At 33.9% G+C, this 27,204-nt stretch overlaps 1 protein-coding gene across 35 annotated transcripts in view; it reads right to left on the bottom strand.

Moving 5' to 3' along the window:
• Window positions 1-27,204, bottom strand: part of ens (MAP7 domain containing protein ensconsin) — a 536,619-nt gene that overhangs the window by 185,308 nt on the left and 324,107 nt on the right. For 7 of the 35 annotated variants that reach the window (XM_085956426.1, XM_085956428.1, XM_085956444.1 and 4 more), the window contains exon 1: window positions 6,944-7,129. The exons of 24 other annotated variants lie outside the window; for them this stretch is intronic. The gene's annotated coding sequence lies outside the window, so the exon portion shown is untranslated. Of the gene's footprint in view, window positions 1-6,267; window positions 6,766-6,811; window positions 6,859-6,943; window positions 7,195-27,204 lie in introns of those variants that run through there. 4 more of the 35 variants (XM_085956430.1, XM_085956435.1, XM_085956434.1 and 1 more) reach the window with 4 other exon arrangements.

The following is a 27,204-nucleotide window of genomic DNA, read 5'->3' as shown; positions in this document are numbered from 1 at the left end:
AATTTTACAGGCATAAAATATAAGCCAGCTTGCACATCAAAACTCGTCTAGTCTGCAACGTGTCGAATACGTCGATGTGACGTCATCGTTATTCACAAAACACACCAAAATGTAGCTCCGCAGAGTGGTCGAATGTGACTTTTTAGTATGAAAAAAAAAACATCTAGTGCTGCTAACAACAAACCGAATCCGTATTGGACTGCGAGTCGAAGACGCCAGAACGCATACGCACACCTACGAATTGGTCATTCCTTTACCGGCTTGCCGGTCGCAGCATCCAAAATAATATAGATACGTTTCGAGAGGTTAACACGCGACTGTCGCTAGGTCGCGGTCTTCATATTACGGGACATCGAAACGACGTTCCTAGAAAGTTTGATTTATAGCTGTGCGGCAGATGAGGCTAGTTTAGATGTGACAGCCAGCTAAAACAATAAAATGACAAAAATCTGCAGTTTAATGTAAATGAACACGGCGTGATCTTAGATTATGTTAAACACGATAAAACATTTTTGCTCGAATTAGTAACTTCTCTACGTGGATTTAGTACCTGTATGGAATTTCAAGACAGTGCGTTCGCAAAGTTACGCATACATGAATTAACCGTGATAGCATACAAATTTCTTTCAGTTTACGTGGGAGTATAGTGTTACAAAATATCTTATCTAACTACGTAACTTTCCGAGTGAGGTGAACACAAACTCTAAAATAAACTGCTATAACTATTAATACTTCGAAAAAGCTACCGCAGTAAAAACCACACGTGGAAAATTATAATCAAAAAACTTTTCTAGTTTATGTGCTCGACATGAAAAGTTATGGAAGAAACTGATATGCATACATCGGTAACAATAAAGATAACTAAACAACACTAGGTATAAAGTGTAAATTAAAAAAAAAACGATTTAATATAATTATATAGTTTAAGGAGGAAATACTATTATTGAAAATTACCAATACCACATTCGCGACTTAAACATCTACTTGTAAGATAAGTGCGAATAAATGAAGGTAGATTTTGCGAATTGATCATACACAAATGCGCAAAGCACATGGGAAGCAGCATGGCGAGATGCGGAGATCCCGGCGTTCATAAAATATAATAATACAAAAATTAACTATGCCAGATGAGAACGATCAAGTTTATATTTCAAGTCGTGTTTTCATCAGTGGGTCTATTGTTGTTTAATAAATTGACAGAAACGGCCTGCCGCCATACGAGTAAATGAGCATGAGACAATTAAAATCTGCACATAATAGTATTGATAATGCAATCGATTTAAAAAAAAAAATACCTACAATTAATATTATGATATTGTGAAATGGAATATGGAATGAATATTAGAAATATAAAAAAACGGATTTAGGAATTTCACGACCACTGCATTAGAGGGTTGTGCCGATATGTTTATTATTTATAATGCTGAGTTATACGGCGACAAAAAGTAAATGGCTCGCACGGGAGGGTGTAATAAAATTCCAATAAACGTAAAATAAACAGAAATATTATTTCCCTATTGAATCGCCAGTGTGATAAGACTAATAAAAGTTTGCCTCGGCCTCAGTTCAATTATTACAAAACATAATATTATACTGCTACGCAACAATTGAAAAATAAGTAATAGCTAGTGGAGCTATCGATTATATAGAAATGTTCGATGTTAGTCGAAGTTTTTAACCATTAGTCATGATAAAGATAATGCCAATAGTGACTCGAATAGTGTGAAAATATTGGCTATTGTTTGTGATAAGGTATTCGTATAACGTAAAATGTATTCTTCGTACGTTTTTAGTGGAAATTTATCGTAGGTAGAAATACAAAAGTGATTAAATTAAATTTTCTTGGGTATGTTATGTAATTCAACAGAATATAGTTTTTAGTATTTATTCCACGTTTATTTAAAAAATCAATACATAGCAATTTCATTAGTAAGAAATGGCGTAGCTCCGTGGTGTTTCAAGTTAGTATGTAGGTACGCTTTACACCAAGAATAACAACAGCAGAATAAATCAATTGTACGTAAGTAACATATAACCAGGATGCGTTAAGTTAAGTTAGGATGAGGCGGTTTGATCGCAGGACAGCTGAGAGACCCAAAGTCTGATGATTGAATGGCGTGGCATAGGATCCGGATCCCGGATCGAATGAGGATAGACCAAATGGGGACGACTCGAAACCAGAACTGTTGTGTCAAGAATAATATTATGTAAAAGTAAATAAACAGTTCAGTGTTGCCAACAGTCAGTCATACAAATAAATACTAGATAACAGAAAATAATTCTAGATTTTCTCAAAATGTCCATCACAAAAACTACGATTGAAGAAACAATGTATTGTTTCAAAACTGGTAAACAAGTCCATACCTACAACTAAAAATTAATACATGTACGAAATTCGGTTATCATTTATATTATTGAATCAAATTGGATGCAACTGTTTTTTTTTTATTAAAAGGCTTAAATCTACTGTATTAACCTGCAGTATCGGAAAATGCTGAGATTGAACGCTATATACGTGAGATGTACATCTTTCAAGCTATGCCTATTTAAAAATGGTAGATCTGGCAAGAAAAACACCCGAGTTTGCAACGTTGTAAAGTTATGTACCTATCAATTTATTTTATTAACAGATTTTCAGAAAAATGAACATTTTTATATGCAAAACTTTAGAGACATTCATTTCCTAATCACCTGATATGAAATTAAATTTATTTATTACGGCAATATCACATATGTATCTACATTAAAACTGGATATATGAGGTGATATAAAATTAGACTTCCTCCCAATTAGATCAGTGTAAACATTGCGGTCGACATGCCGCATAAAAAAACCGCAAAAATGTACAAAGGTAGTAGACCAACAAAATGTCGGGTAATGTCTTGAGGTATCGCGGTCCAGTTCGCGATAACGACTCACTTACGGCGCAACATCTCAAGGCCGCTGACCACAATATCCTAATCAAACAAAACTGCATCATTATAATGCCTTTCATTCTCAATCAATTCCGCGGTCTATTATATCGTATGGACTCCGAACGAGGGACCCGTCTCTTTCACAATACCACTTAGGTACATATTATTAGTTAAACCAATAGCAAACATTGTTTCAACATAATATTATTATACTTAACAGACCTTTCTGTGAATTCTTCAGCTGAGGCAGCTTCACTACGTTAAATCGCTGATTGGATTATCATTATTTATCAAGATGTGTTTTTATCATTCTCACATACTCATATTTGGAGATCGTTACACGGATAATAACTATTGGCAGCCTTGACGATTATTATATATTTAGTCAAGGCTCGAAACGTCGGGGTAAACTGACGATAAAACACGCGGCGATAACCTAATCATCATATAATATTATTATACAACCGAGAACCGTGAAAGTCTCAGCCAAGGCATACTAATTAACGACAATTTTTGTTGTTAACTCCCGTTCATAGCAGCAATTGAGTTTCACATTTGTGAGAAAAACTATCTCGAGCATGAAATAAAAAGGGATATTATGGTTATGTTGATATCTGTATTATTATGTAGGTAGTGTTGACATATTTTCATATGCTTATTACTTTATTATAATAGTACAAAGGAATGAAAACTATAGTATTTCTGACAAAACTATAGTACACTGAACATTAAATCCTTCAAAAGTAATTTAGCATATTTAGCGAAAATTTATAGCACAATTTCCAGGTTTAAGTTTATCATTTAATCAAAATTTTACTATAATTATAGTAAGTACATATCAACTGTTATTCACACTGGTACTTACATTTAGGGTATTTGTAAAATACTAAGTAAGTAATATAAAATTACAGCAAATACATTAATTATAGAAGACTGTTTATGTCTGTTAAAAACGTATGATAGTAATTATAACATGTGTAATTAACTTAATACCTTATCAATTCATCACACGTCACTTAATGGTACAGAAAAAAACAACAAGAAGCCAGCAGCATTTGACTTGAGCCGACAGCCGACCGGATTCATCAAATTTTGAAACAGATTCTATAGTTTAACAAAAGACTTAATATAAGAAGCGATAGAACATATTAAATATTCTTGAAAAAAACAGACCATTCACCGGTTTAATCGTGGATCCTGAAAAAGGCTTTGATAATCTGCTCTGCACATACTATTCATCTGGAGAATGCATACGGGATTTCTCGCAAAATTGTCACCATAATTAAATCAAATTCCAGTAGATTGCAGTATGCACTGAAGTTTCATTTGTTTGTAGTAATGGAATTCATTAAGAATTCGGAATGTGAGTCAGGTGATATTCGAATGAGACGAGTATGTTAATATCATTTCTGCAAAGATGGTTTTATTTCGTTGTACGAAGTTGTTTAGCTATGCCAATCGTGCCAAGGTGATAATGTTAGAGCTACGCCTACTGAGTAGGCATAGATAAGCATAACTCGGAATGTGGCTCTCCGTACCTAATCGTTAATCAATAATGTGAATAAAATATTCCGTGGACATTTAAAACATATTTGGTAATAAACGAAAACGCGTAACTGGAGTGAGAGATACGAGCGATTTAGCTAACATCGATATATCTGTTAACAATATCTTATTATAATATTAAAATGTATCGATTATTATGATAAACACAATAAACACAGTGATGTAAAGATTACGAATCGTACATGTGGCGCAAATGCGTAAAATATTTATTTTACGCAAGAAAAAAAAAGATTAAAAAAAATGAATATGTATATACAAATAACTGCCTAATAATTAATGTTAGCCTTAATTTTAATAATCCCGGCTTAAAGAAAACATATTTGAACAGCTGGAAATTAAAATAGGAACTAAATAAATTATTAATGAAAAACTAATAATACACACGATAATTATCTTGATAATTAAAATTGTACGTCATGTGGTTATAATTTAAATTGTTTATTTATTAGTAACAGGAAATAGCTAAGGGCACGAAATACTACAGTTTATTCAATTTAATACAACGTTTTCCAACAATATTGAAAACACTTTTAGCGAAAAAAATGTGTTACAATTGTTCAAATAAAGCAGTTGAATTAAGGACCGACCTACATGAAACACGGTCTCGTAAGTCCAGTTAACCATGAGCGTTAAATATTTGATTAAGATAACCCCAATATTTGTAAATTTCAAATAAAAAAATTTGACGGTGGGTGTCAAGGCAAAATTTCAAGAAATATCTATTTATACGAGACTGGATTTAGTTACTTACCTATGCATAATAATTGTGACTATGTTAATATTGTTTGATTTCAAGCGCCCAGTGTGTGCGGCGAAAATTTTCCAATGCCAATTTTTGAATGAAAAAAAAACTAGTATGTTTGCTTTGTCAAGCAGCTGCCAATAGATAACGCGATTAATTCATTTATTATTTATACTGATTTATTCTCCGCATTAAGCTGTAAGGAACTCGTAAACCCACTTGATAATTAAACGTTTTGTATTCAGTTTAAGGAGATATGTTATTATTTACTATTCCGCATTGAAGTGTAGTGACGAGGTTATAAAATATATAATGTCTACTTACTATAAGATTTCAAACATCAAGATTTCATTAATATTAACGAAAAAAACCCAAAACAAAAGGGTATTTTCTATTTTGGTTACACGTACCTAGCTTCTGTGTGTAATTTATTTGTATATCTGATTAATTATTACTTAGTTGCTTTGTATACCTAATTATTATTCTTTCTGGTAAATTTAAGATTTTTAAGAAGCTTTACATTAAATTGCGAAAAAAATATTGTCTGTGGTCTTCGTAAATTAAAATGCAAGACTGATAACAATTATCCATTAAAAGAATACAATCTCGACTAGGTATTTCTCTGCCAACCGAGAAAAGAAACCGCAACAATAATCTTTATAAAACTAACCACTGTATGTATTATAATTATAGGGTTGACCAAACGAAAGAACCAACAGAAACGTAATAAATAATAGTAAAACTGGAGATATATTTAGAAATTACTAATTATTCACATACTTATCACAAATTGATCGAAGACCAATAATTCATTCAATTCGTTTAAAACATAATCAATTAAGCGTTTTTATCAAACTTTAGGGGGCGGTCTTGACCCTGAACCGCCCCTGTGTAAGTGTTACGACCGATGGTAATTTTCGTCAATTCTATAATGCTACGTGTGCCATTTTATGTATTGCCATCTCAGACAGAAGAGAAACAATGGGCATTCATAATAATGCAAAGTCAATAACAAGTGATGACGTTAGAATAGCGAGCAAAAACCTCATTGAAAACCAATCAACACTGTCGCTCGGATATCATCTAAAAACTTGTACAAATCCAATGGATGCGAATATATGCACTGTCAATTCAAAAAAAACACCACACTCAATTTATTCCCACTGCACAAAACTAAACAACATTTTTGGCAAAAAAAAAACAATAATCACAAAAACTTGTTCACTTTGTAAAGAATTTTCGAATGACGTGATATCAAAAAAATCTTTAAGTAATTTGTTATAAATGAGACTTGTTTGAGAATAGTTAATTTAGTGATGTCACATTCTTAAATAATAGCAAATATAATTAAGCCCATCACGGATTTTACTTCAAACAGGAGTATTATAATATCAACGTGCACGTATATTATATATTTTTGTTTAAATGTATACGTCAACTTTTCGAGTAGAATTTGATACTTTGAAAAAACCGGATTCACTGCAATAATCACGAAATTTAATAACGTGACCAAGCAGTCGGACAATCTACGCAATTCTGACCACTGACAATGAATTCAAAAACGAAACAAAAACAAAAAAGATTCTACATAAATATCACATTACAGCATCCATACACAGCGGAGCACGGTACTAAAACACAGCATTACAATTTATTAAAAAAACAAACGAAAAAAACTAAAATTTTTGACGTGACGTGAAATGAAAAACAACAATATTACAATAACTGGTCCGGGGGCGCGCGCAAATCAACAACAGCTGATCTCGATCTCCACGAAATTAAAAGAGGAAAGGCGCGTGCGTCGGAGCGCCACGAAGGTTAGGTTAGTAAATAGGGGAAGAGCGCGAAAGAGGAGGCGCTCGCTCGGCTGGGAACGGTCCTGTTCCGACAGAAGCGATGCCAAACTGACGCGCCGCGTGAATTGCGGCTCGCCGAACGCCCGCCGCCCGTCTCGATACAAGTTTGTTGATTGTTGCTCAGGTGGGGAAGTACAGGTAAACTGTCGGCTGCTATGCACAATTAAAAAAAAAACTCGACGAGTATAATAAGATCCAACATATATACGTTGATTAGCACTACCCCTTTATTTAGTAAGAGTAATACGTAAGAAATTAGAAATCACCGGTCCACCTAGTTAACTCGGACTATGTCTTAAAATGTATAATCCTAATCAATATTAGACGATCGTGATAAGAGATAAATGGCTACAAAATTTCTGACGTAAATTGCTCATAAACATCTGAAAATACATTAATAAAGAGTTGAAATTAGATAAAATTAAAATAGTTATTAATCAAAATTAACCAACATACATCTAAAGCTTGACATGTTGTGCCACAGTCGATGCATTCATTCAGTTCACCGATTATGGATTATACGTTAGTATTGTTTATTTCTTTTTTATTTATTTAACGTAGGTACATTTATTGACATTTGCAAATTATATTAAATTTTAAATATTTCCATTGTTTATGAGAAATGACTTCTTAATACGTTTACTGAGTGTATTGGTTTTTATATTTACTCCTATTTAGTAATAAAGTTTTTACGTTCATTTATTGTACCTATTCATTTGTTATAATACGAGAATTAACTGTATTCGTTGTCAGTGTGCATTCAACATTGGAGAGTGCGCATAGTGCATGAAGATGTCAAAAAGCGAACCCGGGTGGCAAAAAACGACTCAAATGGAATACTTATCATAAATCAAATATAAATACTTTTTTTTACGGAACTCTTGGTCGATAGTACTTATTAATTTTCTTAATTAACGTGATGCAATAATGATGAATACTGGTATAGTCCGCATTGAAGAACATTGGCGACAGCTATTTACACAAAAACATTACTGGTAAGCAGTAGGTATTGTAAAACATTTCACCCCGCAGCAGGGAGAACGACAAACTGGAAAAACTCAAGGTGGACGGAGCAAATCGAGAATTCCACTGAGCATCCACTGACACAAGCCATGCATACAGCTGAATGCCGAGATAGACCCGACGACCTAATTATCCGCGTCTCGATCCTCAGTCATTAGGCAAGACAAAGAGGAATAAGCAAGATAATATTTGATAAAGTTTAACTTAATAATATGACAATTTTATTATCATGAATTATACGTGGCTTAAGCACCGGTGTATAGTGTCGAGGGTCCCAGGTTCGAATCCTGGGTCTGGCAAGTACCTACACATATTGTTTTTCAATTTGTGTATGAGTCAGAGAATGGACCTATTAGGTTGAGCAAGTGGCTGACATCCATTTCTCGTAAAAATAAAATCTGTTAATACAAACCTCCACTATGTGGAGGCCCATATGATCCTATTAGGATCGGACATGGTCGAAAGAAAAGAAATATTAAATCTTTAAAACGGATTAATTATTTTATTGAAATTGATTACAAAATTCATAAAAGCTAATGTTAGTGGAGTTTAATGTCATAACTACGTTAAATTTATTCTCGGAAATGTCTATGGAAAGCACTTACGCTTAGTGATTGAGCAAGAATGTAATATACCCCTTTCACACCCCCGAGTAATCAGCCTAATATCCGAGGTGTTCCAGACTCACACAATATGTAAATATTATGTAATGATGTACATGCGCTACTACTAAACTTGCACGCACCTATAGATGTTAGTAGCCTACCAGATTCTCACACGTGAATTAGTATTTAGGTTTTATTCCTAACGAGTTTCATACAATGGCTACCACTTCGTATTGATAATAAAAATTAGAGGGATATGATATGACTGTACGGCAGGGAGGAAAGTAAGTCCATGACGTTTGATTTCGCATTGGCGTATTGTCACAAGACAGTGTATTTAGAAGGGAAAAAAATAGAATCAGAACTAATCATTCCCAGATTTAATTATTTATTTTAAATTTCACCAAATAGCCAAAAGATACTAAGCCCAGGTGTCGAAATCCGATATACCTATATGAAGTAGTAAAAACACTATTTACCAATTAGAATTTAATCACAAAAGTCATGAGACAACAATGTTTTCGGTATCCATATTGTCTATATGTACGCTATGATGAAAATAATTAAGGGCTTGCGCAGACAGAGAGCGGTCGGAGTTCTGCGTTCAACCGACCGTTGACCGCTAACGTTCAGGGACAGCAGACAAGTGGCGGTCAACAATAAGCGTTCCATTTGTTTACAAACGTTGTACTGACACAAGCGCTGCATAATGCGAGACCGCTATATTCCGACTGCGAGTGGAAGTGAGAAAGCACCGCTGTTGCGTACTCACTCCCCCGTGTGGTTTCGCTCTATGTTGTGTGACTGCTCAAATTCCTATGACGGGACTGGACGGGAGGTACGGCGTTCTTTGTAATTCCGGGCATAGAACTCCAGAACTCTAGCGTTCCAATTGACCGGCGCGGTCTGACCGCCGGCTGTGTACCCATACAGTATGAAGTCCATACAGTACAAAGAACGCCGAACTCCGAACGCGGAACGCAGACCGCCTGACCGCGCTCTGTCTGCGCAAGCCCTAAAGTATTTAGGCTGTCAGCAGTCTTCCTCATTAGGCAACATCTTTTTCCGAAAACCAACCTCCAAGAAATATGTTAAATTATCAATATAAATCATTTTCCACTGAATGCACAGTTACGATATAAAAGTGCATAATTAAAAATGCTTCCATTAAAACGAAAGCAGATAATAGATAATTACAATTGTAAATATATTACTAAAACAGTGATAATCTTTCAATCAACGTTATGACGTAATTCTTTTTTTAAAAATTTACCCTCTTCAAAACTTTCATTTTACGTCTTCGATATTAAAAACTACTCAATGGGAAAAAAACATTAATACCAAATTCTGATATCCTCAAAATTATTGAAGTAAAACCAGATAAAGATAGACTAAAAGCCTTAATAGTAATGTTACCAATCAAATACTATTTTTTTTAATTGTCGTACATATGACATGTTTGGTCGTAACATTCTGCGAACGACATATTATGACTATAAATACCGTTAAGTCATTCGTATTCAGAAATAACTTTTTGAATCAAAAAGTTTCCACAAAAAAATACAAGGGGAAGCCGGCGTCGCGGTGAAAAAAAATGTTCCCGACACGAATATCAAATAAGTCTACCCCTAACGACATTGCCAGTGACACCGAATTCGAAATTGAGAGTGACAGCATTGTGTGTTATCGGAAAAACGAACACATATTTATCCGTAAAATTACTTTTCTACACCTATACCTGTACCATGTGCAATCCTAAGATCATAATATGGACCTCCAAAAAGTGGAGACTGTGTCAACAGTTTTTTTTTACAAGAAAATGATGTTGGACTCTTGCTGAACATATTAGGTCCAAACACACATTGAAAAACAGAGTGTGAATTTTGCCAGACCCAGTATTCGAACCTCGAGACCTTCGATAGTATAAGCCGATGCGGTAACCGCTCGCCCATTACTTTTAGAAGTACTTAAAGTAGGGATACACATACATCATTTTTTCTATCATTCATTTAAAAAACGATGTAGTGACAATGATTTAAGAGGAGTTTTCAAATCATTCATGAAATTCGGGATTTATTGATATAAACATGTACTTTTTTTACATACTAGTACCTAGTTGAGAGACCGTTCAAAACATAGATAATGTATACAATTCATAGTTTTTATTTTCTCCGAGTCAAATTGTTTAAACGGCCATTCGTGTACTAATTAGCTGTTGTGGTCTCAATGTTTGAATTGTTTTTTTTAAAACAGTTCACAACTCCGTTATTTTATGGCTAATTTTTATATTAAAAATTACACAAATTTCACTATACTTTCACTTTCGCTTAATGGGATATTTTAAAATGAATCACAAATAATTAATTGGGCAAAGCAATCCCAGCTTATTTTTGTCAAGGGCTTTTGATTTTCTTCGCTCTACGTTCGGACAAAAGGTACTTACGTCATCAGTATTTTTTAGTTGTTCAAAATCGATTTGAAACACTATATAGGTAAAATAGAAATAATTTCACGTTTGGCGTAAATTGGCTTTGGGTTGTTTTACATATCATTCGAATTTCCTAAATAAATAAAATAATAATTTGGTAATGGAAATGTATTAGGTACGTATGTATGTATTAGTGTGAAAGTTGATATTTTCGACTTTTCGACAGAATTATACTCAAAAATCTATTATGGTATCTACTATCTACCACAGAACGGACTAATAAGATAGAAATGCGAAAGTCAGTCGGCATAGATAAATCAAGATTTTGCAGGTGGAATTTGAATACCTCTGTTAAAACGTAGTTATAAGAAATTAATCGCATGCATTACATAAAGATCGATAGACTAGTCCCACTCGGTCCAATGTTTTTTCTCTGATAAGTACGTTTTTGAAGTTTTTCAAAATACGTTTATTTCCAGTTTTTATTTGTGACAGGCCTTAAATCGCAAGGAATACAAAGCCCGCCGAATGTCCTCAAATATTATCATAATTGAATGCGCGTTTCGTTTACATGTCAAACTTTAACACGGGTTTAGGTAACCTTCTTATAGCGACAACCAAACTATTACCTAATCCACTTGCCTTATTTTCGTATTTTCTGGTATGAACTCTTTCTACAGTAGGTACACTTCTTCGCGATATCGTAACTATGTGTAAATTACTATGTCCGTACGGCCTCACAGCAGGTACTATATTATATGGTGGACCATGGATTGAATTTATACAGCCAACAATAATAATTACTATATGATTCGACAATGATTGGGCAGAGAAAACGTTAAAACAATATAATATACAAATAGGCACATATATAAATAAAATAACGTATTCCACATACTTAAATCTCCAGTATTGTATTGAATACTAAAGACTAAGTAGGAACATAAATAGGTAATCTAGTATTTTATCTGTCAATGTTATATAGTAGAAACTTGCAACTAACACGATCACGATCTATGAAAGTAGCTGCTTATGATTGAAAAGAGTAATATAGTCGGTGATTGTACCACTAATATAATGTAAGATAATCGGGCCAATAGTTGTAGGTCACCGCAAGAACACAATTACATCTTAACTAACATCTATACTATTGATCTGGAAAGACTATTCTAACCTAAACGAATGGTTGTTTCACACGTCCATTGATAACACATAACATGTATAAGACATTAGACACACTCCGCATACACATTGGCACGGAAAAGAATATTGTTATTAGAAACTTGGTCTGATTGATTGCATTCAATTATGTAAGTCCATTTTAAATGAGTTCAGTTCAAAACTGTATCAAACATTTTTCTTTAGTCTGTAGATAATTTGGCTTTCTCATTACAATCAGTCAATTGCAATATTTTTTTAACAATATTTATATATTTACCTATTTATAAAAAAAAAACTTATGTTTTCCATTGCGTTTTTTACACATTTTTTAAATGTATTTCGTGAAATATATTTTTAAATATTTTTTCAAAGATCAACTACTTACTGAGGTCAATTTTAATTTTACTTCACTCACTGAATATTAATTATGTTTCATTCACGTTGTAAACTTTAATAACTATGTGTATAAATAATCAATATTCGAGATAATAGTAATATATAGTTCAGAAAATGGTAGATCACAGCTCTGCTGGAGCTGGATCGATGGAGTGAGACGTGACGCGGTGGTGTTGCTTGGCGTACAGGACAGTCTGAAGACTGCTGAAGATCGAGAGGAATTGAGGAGAATTGATTAAAGACAATATTCGATCTGCGCTAACATCGAAAGGAAGGGAATAATGAAGGAAGTAGTGTCCATGACAACAAAAAACACTAATAATTATTCCAGTTCCAGTCATGAGTCTAACAAAATGAAATAATGTTATTGTACAGAAACTCAGTAACACCCTTAGACAAATTTAAAATTCCACCTCTGCCGTTATTTTTACTAAACCGAGCCAATTAGTCTTTCAATACAATCTCATCGGGATGATAGTTTTGGGTCAGTTATTCTATCATTTACCGTAGTATTTGCGTCTGACAAAAGAAATCGACTCGTTGTTGATTCATTAATTCTAAATAGATATCATATATTATGCGTTATCCAAGGACTTAGAATATATTTCAACATTTAGTAGGACGCAGATGATTAAATTCAGTAAGCTGAATTTATTAACCGAAAAAATAATCGGCAAATTATTCTTTCTTGAATTTCCCGTCCCTATATGACGTCACTGGTGAAACTGGAAGTAAACTAATTTAACTCATCATGTTATCTGAAGCAGTTAGATCGAAAGTATTAAGGGCGGAACGTCCTCAGCGTGGGTCAAAATGGAGCTTTTATTCTATTTTCAAAGCATGATCCTGGACATTCCTTTAACGATGTAGATAATCTATTTATATAATTTTGAAGCCTTATTATCCTTTATATTTATTTTAAACATTTGATGCATAAAGTATTTTTATTACACAAAATAGAATTCTTTTAAACCTCTCGCTCTAATGTTTTAGAATATAGTCATATTTCAGTACATAAATGTGCAGTGGTGTTAAGATTTTTTACATTTATTAATTTTTAAACGCATTTATAAAACCATCAGTAAAATTTATGTCGACATTATTATAGTGAAATATTTACGATAAAAAATTATATTGATAATCTCTGTGATCCCAAATTTGACAAGAATTAGGCATTTTATTATTCAAAAAATAGGCAAGATTAACACATTTGAAGATAATTCTAAAGATACTAATTATAAGCTATGTCTTTGACCATTCAAGTGTGATAAACATCCTACGAATAATGATTGCTTTATAATAATTATTGACCTAAGAATAAGGTAGTGTTTTTTTGAAATACGTCATTTCTTTTGGCATTCCCCAGTGGTTAAGCTACAACATACGGCTGTAGCCATAAATTGACAAACTATAACTGAAGTAGGGAGTAAGAACATGTTAACGCGCGTGTTTGAACATGTACCTAACCGAAAAAAAACTTTTTTTTTTAAACGGTAGGTACATAATAACATTAAATTGACCGCCTGTTAAAAATTCTAAATAATACATCGGATTCAAACTTTTCGTCAAAAAGAAGTTGCCACACCTGAAATGTAAATTATATGAAGATTCCTCCGTCACTTAATATTCAATCAAGAATATGTATGTACGTCTCCGCCAGGTTAACTCATCATACATTATTACGTTAGTGAAGTTTCGGAATGAATGTTTCAACATGCCATCGCAGCGTAGAAAATGATAAGTGTTATTATTGGGACTCGATGAATTTGCATAATTTCGCATTAATATATTCAAAGATTTCTAATGGACAGAGTCCAACATACGACGCGAGTATGAAACAAGTTTGTACACAATTCAGTGAACGAGAGATGTGTTTTACAAGCAAATACATATCATGATACCATGTTAAACAACAATAAAAAAGTCAAATATTATTACTTTAAATTTGGTTGAAGAAATCAGAAAGTAAAAAAAAAATATGCCAAGAGATATCTTTGGACATTGAATCAGTAGAATTAACTATGGTTACGGTGTCGTTTAAAAATATGATGTAGAGTTGTAACATTTAATTATGAATTTACCATTTACGATCACAAATCGATCGCGCCTTATTTAACATAAGTTACATTCTAATGGAGTTAAGTTTAAGTTTTGTAGTTAGTTTCTTTTGAAAGAATATTGTAGAGGAAGGAAAGATTCTTATGAAATTGTGGCCACGACGAAATCACTATGGAACGGTGTTAATGTGATTTGAAAGTAACGATACCAACACCTAAATGAGTCACCTACATACAATGCCAGAAGAATCTGACACAATTAACTTATTTGTGTTTATCGCAGTTTTTTTTGACAAGTATAATATAAACTAAACGGCGACAATTCCAACAAGAACCGAGACTCTAGTGGTACTTCCAGTCAAAGTTGTCGCAGTCTACACTATAATTTGTGATATTAAAATCATGAATGTAATAAATAATTGTGTGAAATAGTATGTGGATATTTTTTCCAACGCCTACTGTTTCATTGGAAGCAGCATGACTAAATTTAATTATTGTAACGTTACATGATCTTATAAATACTATTTTAATGTAATTTAATATTTCTATATATTTGTTGTTGGCATCACGTGAAACACGTCATATTTCAGAATAACTGTACTCCTTACTCTGCCATTAATGAGGCAATCAATGCGTCAGAGTCGTGCATCAATAGAATTTTTTTTGACTGCATTTTAACTATTTTAATGATACTAGGATGTTGTTTGTACGCTGATCTCCCACGCACAACCTTCTTGGAACAGTGTCAGGTGTTTGGATTCGTTGAACCTACAATGAAATACAATTATATGGCTTGTCCTGTACTAAACTCGAGACCTACGCCTGCTTGTATCCTTAAAGTGATAATGCCAAGGTCTGGCGGAAGGAGTCTCTAATTGTTATTGTTGTGATTGATTTTTTGTCTCGCCGCTTGTGTGAAGTTACCAATGATAATTAATTAATTAACCATAAACTATTGATGGCATACCAATATCAATAATAAACAATATTATATTATTTTAAATACCTATTCGTATTTCGTTGAAAAGTATGTTCTTATGTCTCGTAGGATAACGCACAAATTAAAAACAATAAACTAAGATTTCGTAAATTGATTTTTCCGGCAGTATGTAAAATTTTACAGAAAATGTGTTGTAGAAACTAAGTAAGTACCTAAAGTATCATATCTTTCAGAATCAATTCACCGTTTGAGCATGTTCATAAAAGAAATCTGTACTTCCTAAAACCAAAAAAACAAAAGTCTATAGCCATCAATCAAGCGGCTGAAAAATCTTTGATAGCGTTTTCCCGAAAGTGCTCTGTTTGGACAGCTACATGGTGCATATATTATTCGACTATTATAGGTACCTACTATTGTGGAATCATATCAGGTTTTTTAAGATTTGTTATTGATATGATATACTTAACTATAATAAAATATACATATTCAAATCAAACTGACATTCGTATAAATACATTTCCACCAGCAATCACACATGTGTAACTTATTTGCATACGTACGCACTACGTACCAATGGCGTGCGATGTCTTTTGAAATCAAGCATGCTCTACAAAAATATGTGACTATATTGAAATAACAAGTGTGATATGATAATATACTCTACTGAATACTTGATAACGGATTTTCAAAACAAAATGTAGGTATGTAGTAGTTCTGACATTAGTTCCTTATGAAGTTATATTATGTTGACAACGCTGCCTTGAAATAATGGGCAAATCATGAAAAAGATACTACCAAACAGTAAGTACCGCACTACAACATAATTTCTCTCAAATGAAGCAATACTGAACAGCCTATGTTATGCCACAGTTATTAAAATTATTTATTGGTTTGAAAGATACCTACTTATACTACCATTATGAATATCTTGAAATAATTAAGGAGTACGCTGCATACACAGCATGGTGATTTAATGTGAAATCTTCCGTTGCAGCTCTGTTCACAACTGGATGCAAATAGGTAAGGGTTGTAACGGTGCAAACCTCGCACTATTATAAACTCTCAAATGCAGAAGACTGAACTTTTTTAATGATGTACCTACCCTACTGCAACTCTTGGAAACTCGACGGTATCGCGACTCTCGTCTGCTCTCATCATTTATTCATTTATCGTAAAAAATAGTAATATATTTTTATTATGGCATCAACGATATCAGATATTTCATTAGTATCAATATGTACGAGTGTGTATGTAGTAAAAAAAAAAGTGAAATAAACTAAACATAAGACCTAAAGGTTAAACATACAATACGCATGTTCTGTTGATTTTGACGCAGATAGAAGTTAGAATTTAAAAAAACAAAAAACGGCTGGGCTTTCACCATTCCCATCATGTACCTACTAAAAATTATTATACCGAGGAAGATTTAGCATTCAGAATAATAATTTTCAAAGCACATTGGTAAGACAGGCCAATTTTAGTTTAACAAGTAAAAGTGACAGAATATACTACCGGAAAATAAATAAAGTCTTATTTAAATATAATAAAATTACTTACCTTGTTGGAATGACGGAAACTCGATATTTTATTAACCTTGTGTATACGGAAAAGCAGAAGTACATATTATTATGGCATTGTTTTACTTTATAAAAATACGAATAATCATCCACAGTACTTTTGTATGTATAAGTATAACCAATAAGTTAATAACAAGAATAACACGCACGCATTATTCTTGTTTCAGAGTTATTGTGTCATTAAAATTATAAGCGTAAATGCAATTTACCACGATCTAATGATTGTGCGTTTTCTTTTTAAATTATCATTATAAGTAACTGACAAGATAAATATAAATACGTCGGTTGAATAAAAAACGAAAAGAAGAAACCGCTATGCACGATAATCTATTTTTTTATAAAATCTTTATAAATATTATTTTACTTAACATTCGGATTAATAAAATATCGAATACTATGTGTAGCAGAGTATGGTGTTGGCAGATTCGCTCAGGTTTACATAGATCACTCACCTGTGAATAGATAGAAAAACAAAATAAATATCAGGTAATTAAAAGTGAAAATAAAATATATTATTGTAAAAAATATAAGTGACAGCATAATGATACGTATGAGAGTAATAATTACGCGATCTAATAGTGGCATGCATCTGCCGGAAAGATGAAACTTACACGCAAATAACGAACTATTAATATACGGAAGTCTACACATTTCCTTAAACTATTCTAGATCGATGGTATAACTTTTAATTCATCACAAAAGAATGCCAGAGTCTAAGGCAGATGCGTGATTCCTTGATGACGGCTGTGTTCACGAATAACGCTTAACGTGGCTGAGATATGAACTCCAGATGCCTTTGAGAGTACGACAATCCTTCTTTGTCGTATGTTCTAAGTCCTTGTGTCAGAGCTGTATGGATTCTGGCCCTGTGGTTGACTTGCAGTGTTGCAACAAAAAATGAGATGGAATTGGTTTAAGATTAGATACATGTGGCGCGAGACAACGCTGGACGAACAGAAACGGCATAATTATGTGTTCTACATATTAATATGAATGACCCCCAATAAGCACTGGGGCCCTGACCGCCCCCGGGGCGGCCAAAATGCACATTGCATAGGCTATGTATGACCAATTGGAAGGACGGCTTCGCACAGGTCATCCATCTGTAGTCAGGCCGCGGCACTAAATAGTGAGTTCCGATCATTAGTTATTGCTTAATTTCAAATGCAATGCGGTAACATTAGAAATCCGTCAATAATAGTTGAAAATGTATTACATAGATATCATTTGTTCAATATTAAATATTCATCATTACCTACAAACAGATTACCATATTGCATTCGAACTTCGAAATATAAGCAATATAATGCCGGTTCCACACTGGCAACATGTCGCGCGACAACCTCGTTAAATTTTACGATAATTATCACAATTGCTCAAGAAGTTTTACGATAATTATCATACTTATCGTAAAATTTAATGAGGGTGTCGCGCGACATGTTTCCAGTGTGGACCCAGCATAAGTATCGTGCCGCGTGCGGCGGAAAAATGATAGTTAAGTCGTTTTTCCCAAGTCACTTCCTACCTTTTTTTTAAAAATTGCTAGCTAAATTTAGATAATAAATCGGCATTTGCAGCTTATGCCCTCGTTGTTATGCAATAAAACCTATTTTGAAAAAAACTGAGGCTTTCGCCCTTTCTGCAGTCGATATTGAATTACTTACTTCCAATAACACCAGCATTGCTGTGGGTACAAAACATCATTGCGACATGAGAGATCGGTCAATCAAACAACGGCCAAATGAGTCGTTTAATGCGAGACGTAATTGTGAGGCACACAGGCATATTGGTGTATTGCACGTCTGTAATTATGCGATTATCAACCGACTAACTAGATGCCCGCCCACAAACAAATCCGCCTACCTGGCCTCCTGCCTCGCAATTGCCGCCTACGTACACAACACGTAATAAGTACGTACTGGATAACTAACCAACAACGCTTCAGGTATAATGTGTATTAAAAGTTTCTCCTATTTGGTGCATACTGTTTAACTTCAGATTGGAGACAACGTGTTAAATCAACTCAAGAATAAAAAATCGTATAAATGACGACAACACGGTTGCTATCAGTGACAGTCGATGACATTTTCATTATCTATTTCAACTGATTTGGCTTATAAAGCGTTGGAAATTGTATACTTACTTTAATGCACTGTTTACAGAAACAACACAATATAAATACTTTAATTCTAGAAATCGTCCAGGCATTAGAATTAGAACATTTTATAATACTTGAGTAAATTCGTTACTTAATAAACTATATTTTCACGATATTTTAATATGTTGGTTTTTTTACCACGTTCGATTCTAAGAAGATCATATATATGGGCGTCCATATGGTGGAGGTTGTATTAAAAGGTTTTTGTTTTTACGAGAAGTGGACGTTAGTCACTTGGTCAAGTTATACGGTCCATATGTGTATTTTTTCCCGACCCGGGATTCGAAACACGACAGTATAGGCGGACACGTTACCGCTTGGACATCATAGGCGATATTTTTTTCAGTACTAACATAAACAATACGTAGCAGTGGTCTGTGCTAGTAGTCTGTTTACCATTGGCGAATGCATGGTGGTGCAGAGTGCATTAAGATGCCGAAAGGCGAAACTAGGGTCAGTAAAGACGATTCAAATGGGAAAATTTCTGAATATATTTCGATGATTTTTCCTAAATTAGTTGTTTAATTAATTAAATGTCAGTTTGTGTATCTGTTAATAGTAGATATCCAATAGTCTATTTATATATCTACATATAAATCGTACATAAATTCTTTCAGTTTTTTTAACAATTTCTGTGTGTGAAATATTGATTTTGGCATAGCATTTTCTTTAGAATCTAAAGACATCTGTTAAGGTTACATCATGTAACCCATCTGCATATAAATCTACCATGAATACAAGCGCATACATAAAACATGTTAATAAGTTGTAACGTGTAACATTCAAACGTCTTTGTATATTAACGTCTATTCACTGTCAGCAGTGTCAGCTGTATTGGTTATTGTCGATGCACACATGTCGATACACTGTACGGTTTCCATATTTAGAAAATACAAGAGTTAATACCTCTCACAGAGCGGCATGTGATGAGTATCTTGAACATACAGTAGATATTTATCTATTATGAATTTATCGAATATGCATTAGTTGATAGTGGGCAGTTTAAGACGTTGGCGTAATCTTCATGGAACGATAATGGAAGGAAACGTGCAGAATACACGTGAGTATTCAAGCAATGGGTAATATAACCAAACAACAATGTGTGTATTTGAAGATAAACAAGTCACATTATTACAAAGATAAGAAACAATGATACTATGTATAATATACACATTTCGATAGCGTACGATTGATATACAAATAATAGCAAATTCGTATGTAAAATGCCATTATGAATAATATCAATCTCGAAAGGCCTTTGTATTCATTGTGTTCCGACTTTGATTGATGGAATCCATGAGAGTATTTTAAGCATCCGATTCATTGTAAATAAATAATATAAGTAGACGACCATTAACGATGGCTTAGATGTCAATAAGGTTATAATATAATATATCATTCAAAATCTTAGTTCGCCACTGAATACAATTACAGTTTTCCAGTGAATTTAGGGTAGGTAATATACATATTACATAGTATGTGTGGAACTGCGAAATGTAATAAAGTCGTAATAAAAACATGTTAAAAACATCCTTATTGTCCCGATGATTTTTTACAATATCGATAATCTTGTTTTGTAAAAAATAGTGCTGGTATCGCATTTGCCCCACTCTCATGGAAAATATGATATGATAGTTGAGACAAATTGTATGGATTAAATATTATAATATGTATTTCCAAGCCAGCACAAAAATATAACGCTTAGTAGAGTAGGTATACGCTTTACAACTTTGCACTTTTTACTACACCGATACGCCTCTTCGCCTGATTAACACGCATAAAATTAGATCAAATGATATTCACTTAAATTAATATAAGTACCCAGTAATACATACATAAATAGATAATATGTATACTTATGTAAAAAAATATTTGTAGAATATATTATAGGTACCATTGTCATCCTAGAGACGGAGTGCAAAGTTAAGTCAAGTTAAGTTAACTTGTCGGAAGGCGTGTGGCACTGGCTGAATATTAATAAATATAACGGACGGGTAGAGGAGCCCGCGCATCGGTCTAACCCTAACCGTTGTCTATCTCATTGATTTGAAAAATTCAAATCGTATCAGCATATTTCATCGTTCTGAATATCTGCCGACTATTTATTTTTGTATTTCACGCCATCGAAGTCGTATTGTAACGGCTCAACGCGGTAGCAGAATCGATAAACAAATTGTACAATACATAAAAACGGCGACCAAGTGTTCCTCCCACCGGCTAACCAATGAGTACGACTATCTCGGTACATGTTAGCGAAATTTTGACAAATATATATATAAAAAATACTCAAAGTACAATCATTCTCCATATATTTACAGCGTCCAAATCTTATAAACAAAACAAACAGTAAACATAACGCGCTCAATAATTCATACAAAGACAATACGCACAGCGTCCCATTTGTCAAATGAAACAGTAAGTTTTCCCACGACGGGCAAAGAATTGGGCACACTTTGCAATTCAGCTCTTAGGGAAGGTCCCGGGGGAGGCGTTGGCATGTAACATGCAATGCTGGCGCGAGAGGACATCGGTAGATCGCCCAGGGGAGACAGGGCGGGACGGGATGCCTCGCAGAAAAATCGAAAAGTAGTCCCGGGCAATAAAATCCGTGATTTATGAAAAATTTACACATAAAACGACGGGGAAACTTTGCACGATTTCACGATTATTGACTTTTCATATCTCACGAACACGACTGCGGCTTCGGAATAAAAATAACATAGTGCCATTTATTTTATTTCACGACAACTTTACAAAGTCTGGCAGTAAATATACTTCTAAAAATGGACATTTGCATAAAGTGGTGTTTTAATTATTTAACTTGAAGAAAGTATATAATTTAAGTTATTGATATTAGTCTTATACCTAAATTAATTAAATTAACACATTTTCGGAATTCTATTTAACAGAATTAATTATAATTCTACAAATTGGTTAAACCTGGTAGCACATTTAGATAACATATTAACCATATACCAAGATACATTTTGTTTCATACCAACGCTTAAATATACATGTGTATTTACTAATAATAATAAAAATCTAGATGAAAAATAAGTAAGAGTTATAAATAAAGCATAATATACGCCAATATAAATGATAATGGTCCCCACAAGGGGGGGGGGAGTTGATAGAGCTCTAGACCAGAATATTTGGTACATTTTTTTGTTAAAAAAATGCACTTTGGAAAATATTTTTTTGATATTGCAACCATGACTTTCTGAAAAATTTACTGTTGCCATTCCCATCATAATATTTAGTTGAATAGGGCCGATTTAGCGCTGTCATTTAGTGAAAAAAAGATATCGTTTTGATATAACAAATTGTGGAGATTTAAGATTAAAATTAGTATCTCACATAAAAACTCTTTGCAGCTGACATCAAGCACAAGAATTGCAATAATTTTCTTCCGAGTTGTGCATCTAATTATAACGTACTTACGAAAGTTAAATTAAAAATAGTATTGCCTATGTGATTTTTTTATTTGAAACAATTCATTTTTTCAGAATTTGTTAGTTAACTATTGAATTTTGATAGGGGGAGATTTTTGAAGCATTTAAGTGGGGCATGGCACAAATAAGGTTGGGAAACACTAGAGAACATCGTGAGTCTAGACTGTGGGCACGGCGTGGCGGCTCGACCAGCTAAGTTTAAATTTTACTTACCTATATATAAACATTAAAAAATAGGTGGTTGTTTGATGCAATTTGATGTGATATTATGATGACTGATGTACCTGAATGATAATTCAAGTGTAGAATTTTATTTTATAATTATGTGTAGTGAATTTCCTAATAAAAAGGCTATTTATCTAATATAGCGAAGAGTGACATATTATTGGCTACCACAAATGGATGCCGCGATTAGTCCTCCATAATATGAAAGCGAGTGCCGACAGCCGAAGAATTCAAGTGGACCTATTGAAAAATACAAAAAATCACTGAAAAAACCTTAATTTTACCTCGCGTAACCATTGGGTTTCGCAAAATACTATTTGGGAAACGCTGCTTTAGAGCATCACTGTCCGCAAACCTTATCGATAGGGAGCTTTAAAGATTGAGGTATAAGCACAATAACCATGATTTGATACAGGAAAAGAGTGGACAATGAAAATGCTACATATTCGGATACTTCTTATTGACGAGTACGTTGACACCTACAGATGACAGTCGGCACGTGAGGTGTATATGAGTGAAAGCGGGGATCAATTCGCAACATCTGGTGGTCGAGTTGGCGGCGCGCTTTACCATTAAGCATCAGAAAGTTGGTTAATCTTCATAATATGCGTAGGTGCCTAATGCCGGGTCCACACTGGCAACATGTCGCGCGACAACCTCGTTAAATTTTACGATAAGTATGATAATTATCGTAAAATTTCTTAAGCAATTATGATAATTGTTGTAAAATTTAACGAGGTTGTCGCGCGACATGTTGCCAATGTGGAACCGGCATAATATTCGCAATCTGAGTATAAAAATCCTGGCAATATAACTACTACTGTGTAATGCCGGGTCCACACCGAAAACAAGTCGCGCGACAACTCTTTAAATTTTACGATAAGCATGATAATTATCGTAAAATTTCTTAAGCAATTATGATAATTATCGTAAAATTTAACGAGGTTGTCGCGCGACATGTTGCCAGTGTGGACCCGGCATAAGGTACACCTACTACCTACTCATTCAGCGATTGTCTCTTCTTTATTTTTCTGTTATACCTACCCGGCATAACTTTTCCAACCATTCTGTGCTTCTCAGAAGTTCCCGAACCTCTTCTTTACTAAGGGTCCATAATGTTTCGCATGTTCATTTTTGTTCAGTTGTCGCGCGACTTGTTGCCGGTGTGGCCCCACTTTAATACACTAACTTGTCAACAAATAGTGATCGCCACAATCTGATTTCAATGAAAGTAATTAATTGCGTTTAAAATTGATTTTAAAACATTCAAACATACTATGTGTGTGTATTTAATCAATATTTACACTATCCACTTATGTATACTTACTATTCTAGCCAGCTGTCAATAATAGTGCAGTGGAAGACGAAATATAAAAGAGGTGGTGTTACTATGTATTGAATAATATTGTCTTCATAATATCTGATATTCTTCATAAAAGACAATCTCTACTATATTCTGTACAATATCAATATTTTAACACAAACTGTTTGCTGAGGAAACTGCGCGCATATAGAAAATTGCCTACATTGGGTACTTGCTTCACATTGCTATGCAAAGACGAAATTTAATTGCATATTTGCAACGCTTATGAAAAGGATTCTCGCTCGACTAACAAAAAGAGCACTCAAGACCTTCGGATATTTTTCGTCCGACGTCATTCGCCGCTAGGTGAAAATTAAATTAGCAATTTCCTCGCTTTACCTTGCAGATTAGGAGCGAACAGAATACGAACGCTTGTATTCTAATGGCAACGGTACAAATACACATTCGCTGAATAAATAACAATTATGCACTCTTGAGATAAAACATGGTAATAATAATAATATTTACTGCAATATGAAGTACTGTACATACACAAGTTGACAACACAATGAAAACAGCAACACGGCTCGACTTACACATTACGACAACAAAGTAATAAAAAGTATTATCCCTTTAGCGCAATAACCGAGTTAAACAATGTATGATAAAATACATAAAATTAATATAATACATATTTTATAAGGTTGTCAACTTTTGTGTGTACTGTATCATGTTTTATACGATAAAACACATAACTACAAAGGCTCACGCAGATACCTAAAACAATCAATTCCTCAACAGCAATAACAATAATAATATTTGTCTGCATTCTCCACAATAATTATTTGATTTATAGGCATAGCATTTCTCCGTAGTCAATGCCACTGATCCAACGATATTAATAATTTCACACAATGGAAATGATTAGTGCTTCGGTTCGACAGAATGAAATATGTAATTAATATTACGTTCAACCCACCCAACATTCGGAAAGCATGAGAATCTATATTCTGTAATCGGTCTGAATCCATTATTAAGCCACAACATCGACTACTACAGCGTTTCCCGAAGTGTGGTACGAGAAGTACCTACGCGATTGCTTTTGATTTCGGAATAATATAATAATTCATACCTGTTACACGAGCTGAAACTCAAACCATATAATATATACCTAGCTAGGGAAACACCGGTCTAATAGTTGTTTACTAACTATGTAGGTAGGTATAGTATTTATTAATTGTCTAAGCACAAACATTTACTTCCGTACATGAAGTTTGATGGACATTCTAAAATGTAAGCTTATGAAATCGGAAATACAGTACTTACAATAGTTTGGTTTAAACCAGCTGAACTATGTGCCCACAACCAGCAATTAAAGGATTACGATGCTAATGCCAGTTATTGATTATGTTCGAATGTAATGCGGTAACCTGTTCGCAATAAATGAATATTTTCGATTGCATATTTCGTTAAAATTATTATTCGTCTTTTTCTTCGGCCATATCCGACCCTTAGTTGGAGCATATGGACACCACGAGGCGGCTCCAAGAATCCCTGTCGCTCGCCAGTTTTCTTGCATCGTTCCATGTAAAACCAGCATCCCGTAGCTCCGCCGTATACATTCCATAGACAGTATTCAGCGGTCTTCCAGGACGCCGGAATCCGGTCGGCATTTGGTTTTGACCGAGTACAATCGCTAGACCCAGCATTGAGTTGAATGTTGCTCCAGCCATTCCCATTCGGATAGCGAGCGCTCTCTGCCTCAAAATTATTACCTTCCATTTACATTTATTTAAATGTTTGCCATAATATTGCATTCGATGTATAAGCAATACCTAGCACTACCATATATGTTTACAGTTTCATGTCACGGTCCGACTATTATAGCGGGCCTTACGTTATTAGTTGCTGTTTTGCACATTTGACTAATTAAATACATACTTGCAAAATTAATGTTATTGCCAATAAATGATAATAATATTATTGGTGTGAAAACGTCATATTTCCCTAATTGGCACGAATGCTGAAATTATTATGAATTGTACAGAGGTCAACAACGCAACGTAAATAATAATATATGAGCGGTAACTGGCGCAACCAAACGTAACAATGGCTAGAAAAAAAATAAACGATCATTCTAATTTTCATATGAATTTGGTCTAATTAGAAGTTAATTGAGGCAATCTATCACTCATTTATTTGAATAATAACTGTTTACGACATTGAGATAAAATTGTAGACGTGACCGCATTTTGTCTAGAGTCCACGCGCACACGATAACACTTGGTAGACGACTACGGCCACCAGTGATTATAACTGCAAGCCAGGTGTCTAGACATGAGGAACGTTGGCGGATTAATCATGATATGAAATCCTACAACGGAGAGGCGCGGTAAGGTAGTGTGCGGAATAATAGCAGAAGTCAGTGGCACCGACAAGGTTTGATATTGCTCGCTCTCACAGCGAGTACGCTAAGCAGCGTGTGATTTCCACCGGTGGCTGTGTAACGTAACGTAATTCACCTTATTGTCTCTCTCGGACAGTAGCCGTTCTGAAGTGTCTATTCTAAGATGTGAAATGTTGTAACAGACAGTTACTGGCTCAATGTTATATGGGTAATGTTAATCTAAATATGTCAATTTAAAGTGGATGGAAAGAATATTATTCATTTATGTAGGATTTAAAATTCCGATGAATTTATGTAAATACTTACCAATAATCAATAGCAATTAGAATCACCTACTAGGTATATTAAAAAGAAACATTAAAAGCCATCATCGATGTGCTTGGATTGAAACAC

The sequence above is a fragment of the Rhyacophila brunnea genome, unplaced genomic scaffold (genome assembly GCF_057557595.1).
Source record: "Rhyacophila brunnea isolate RB1 unplaced genomic scaffold, BYU_Rbru_1.0 scaffold_6, whole genome shotgun sequence".
Classification (NCBI taxonomy): Eukaryota; Metazoa; Arthropoda; class Insecta; order Trichoptera; family Rhyacophilidae; genus Rhyacophila; species Rhyacophila brunnea.
Note: the sequence above shows the minus strand (reverse complement) of the source record. Positions and strands in the feature narration are given on the sequence as shown.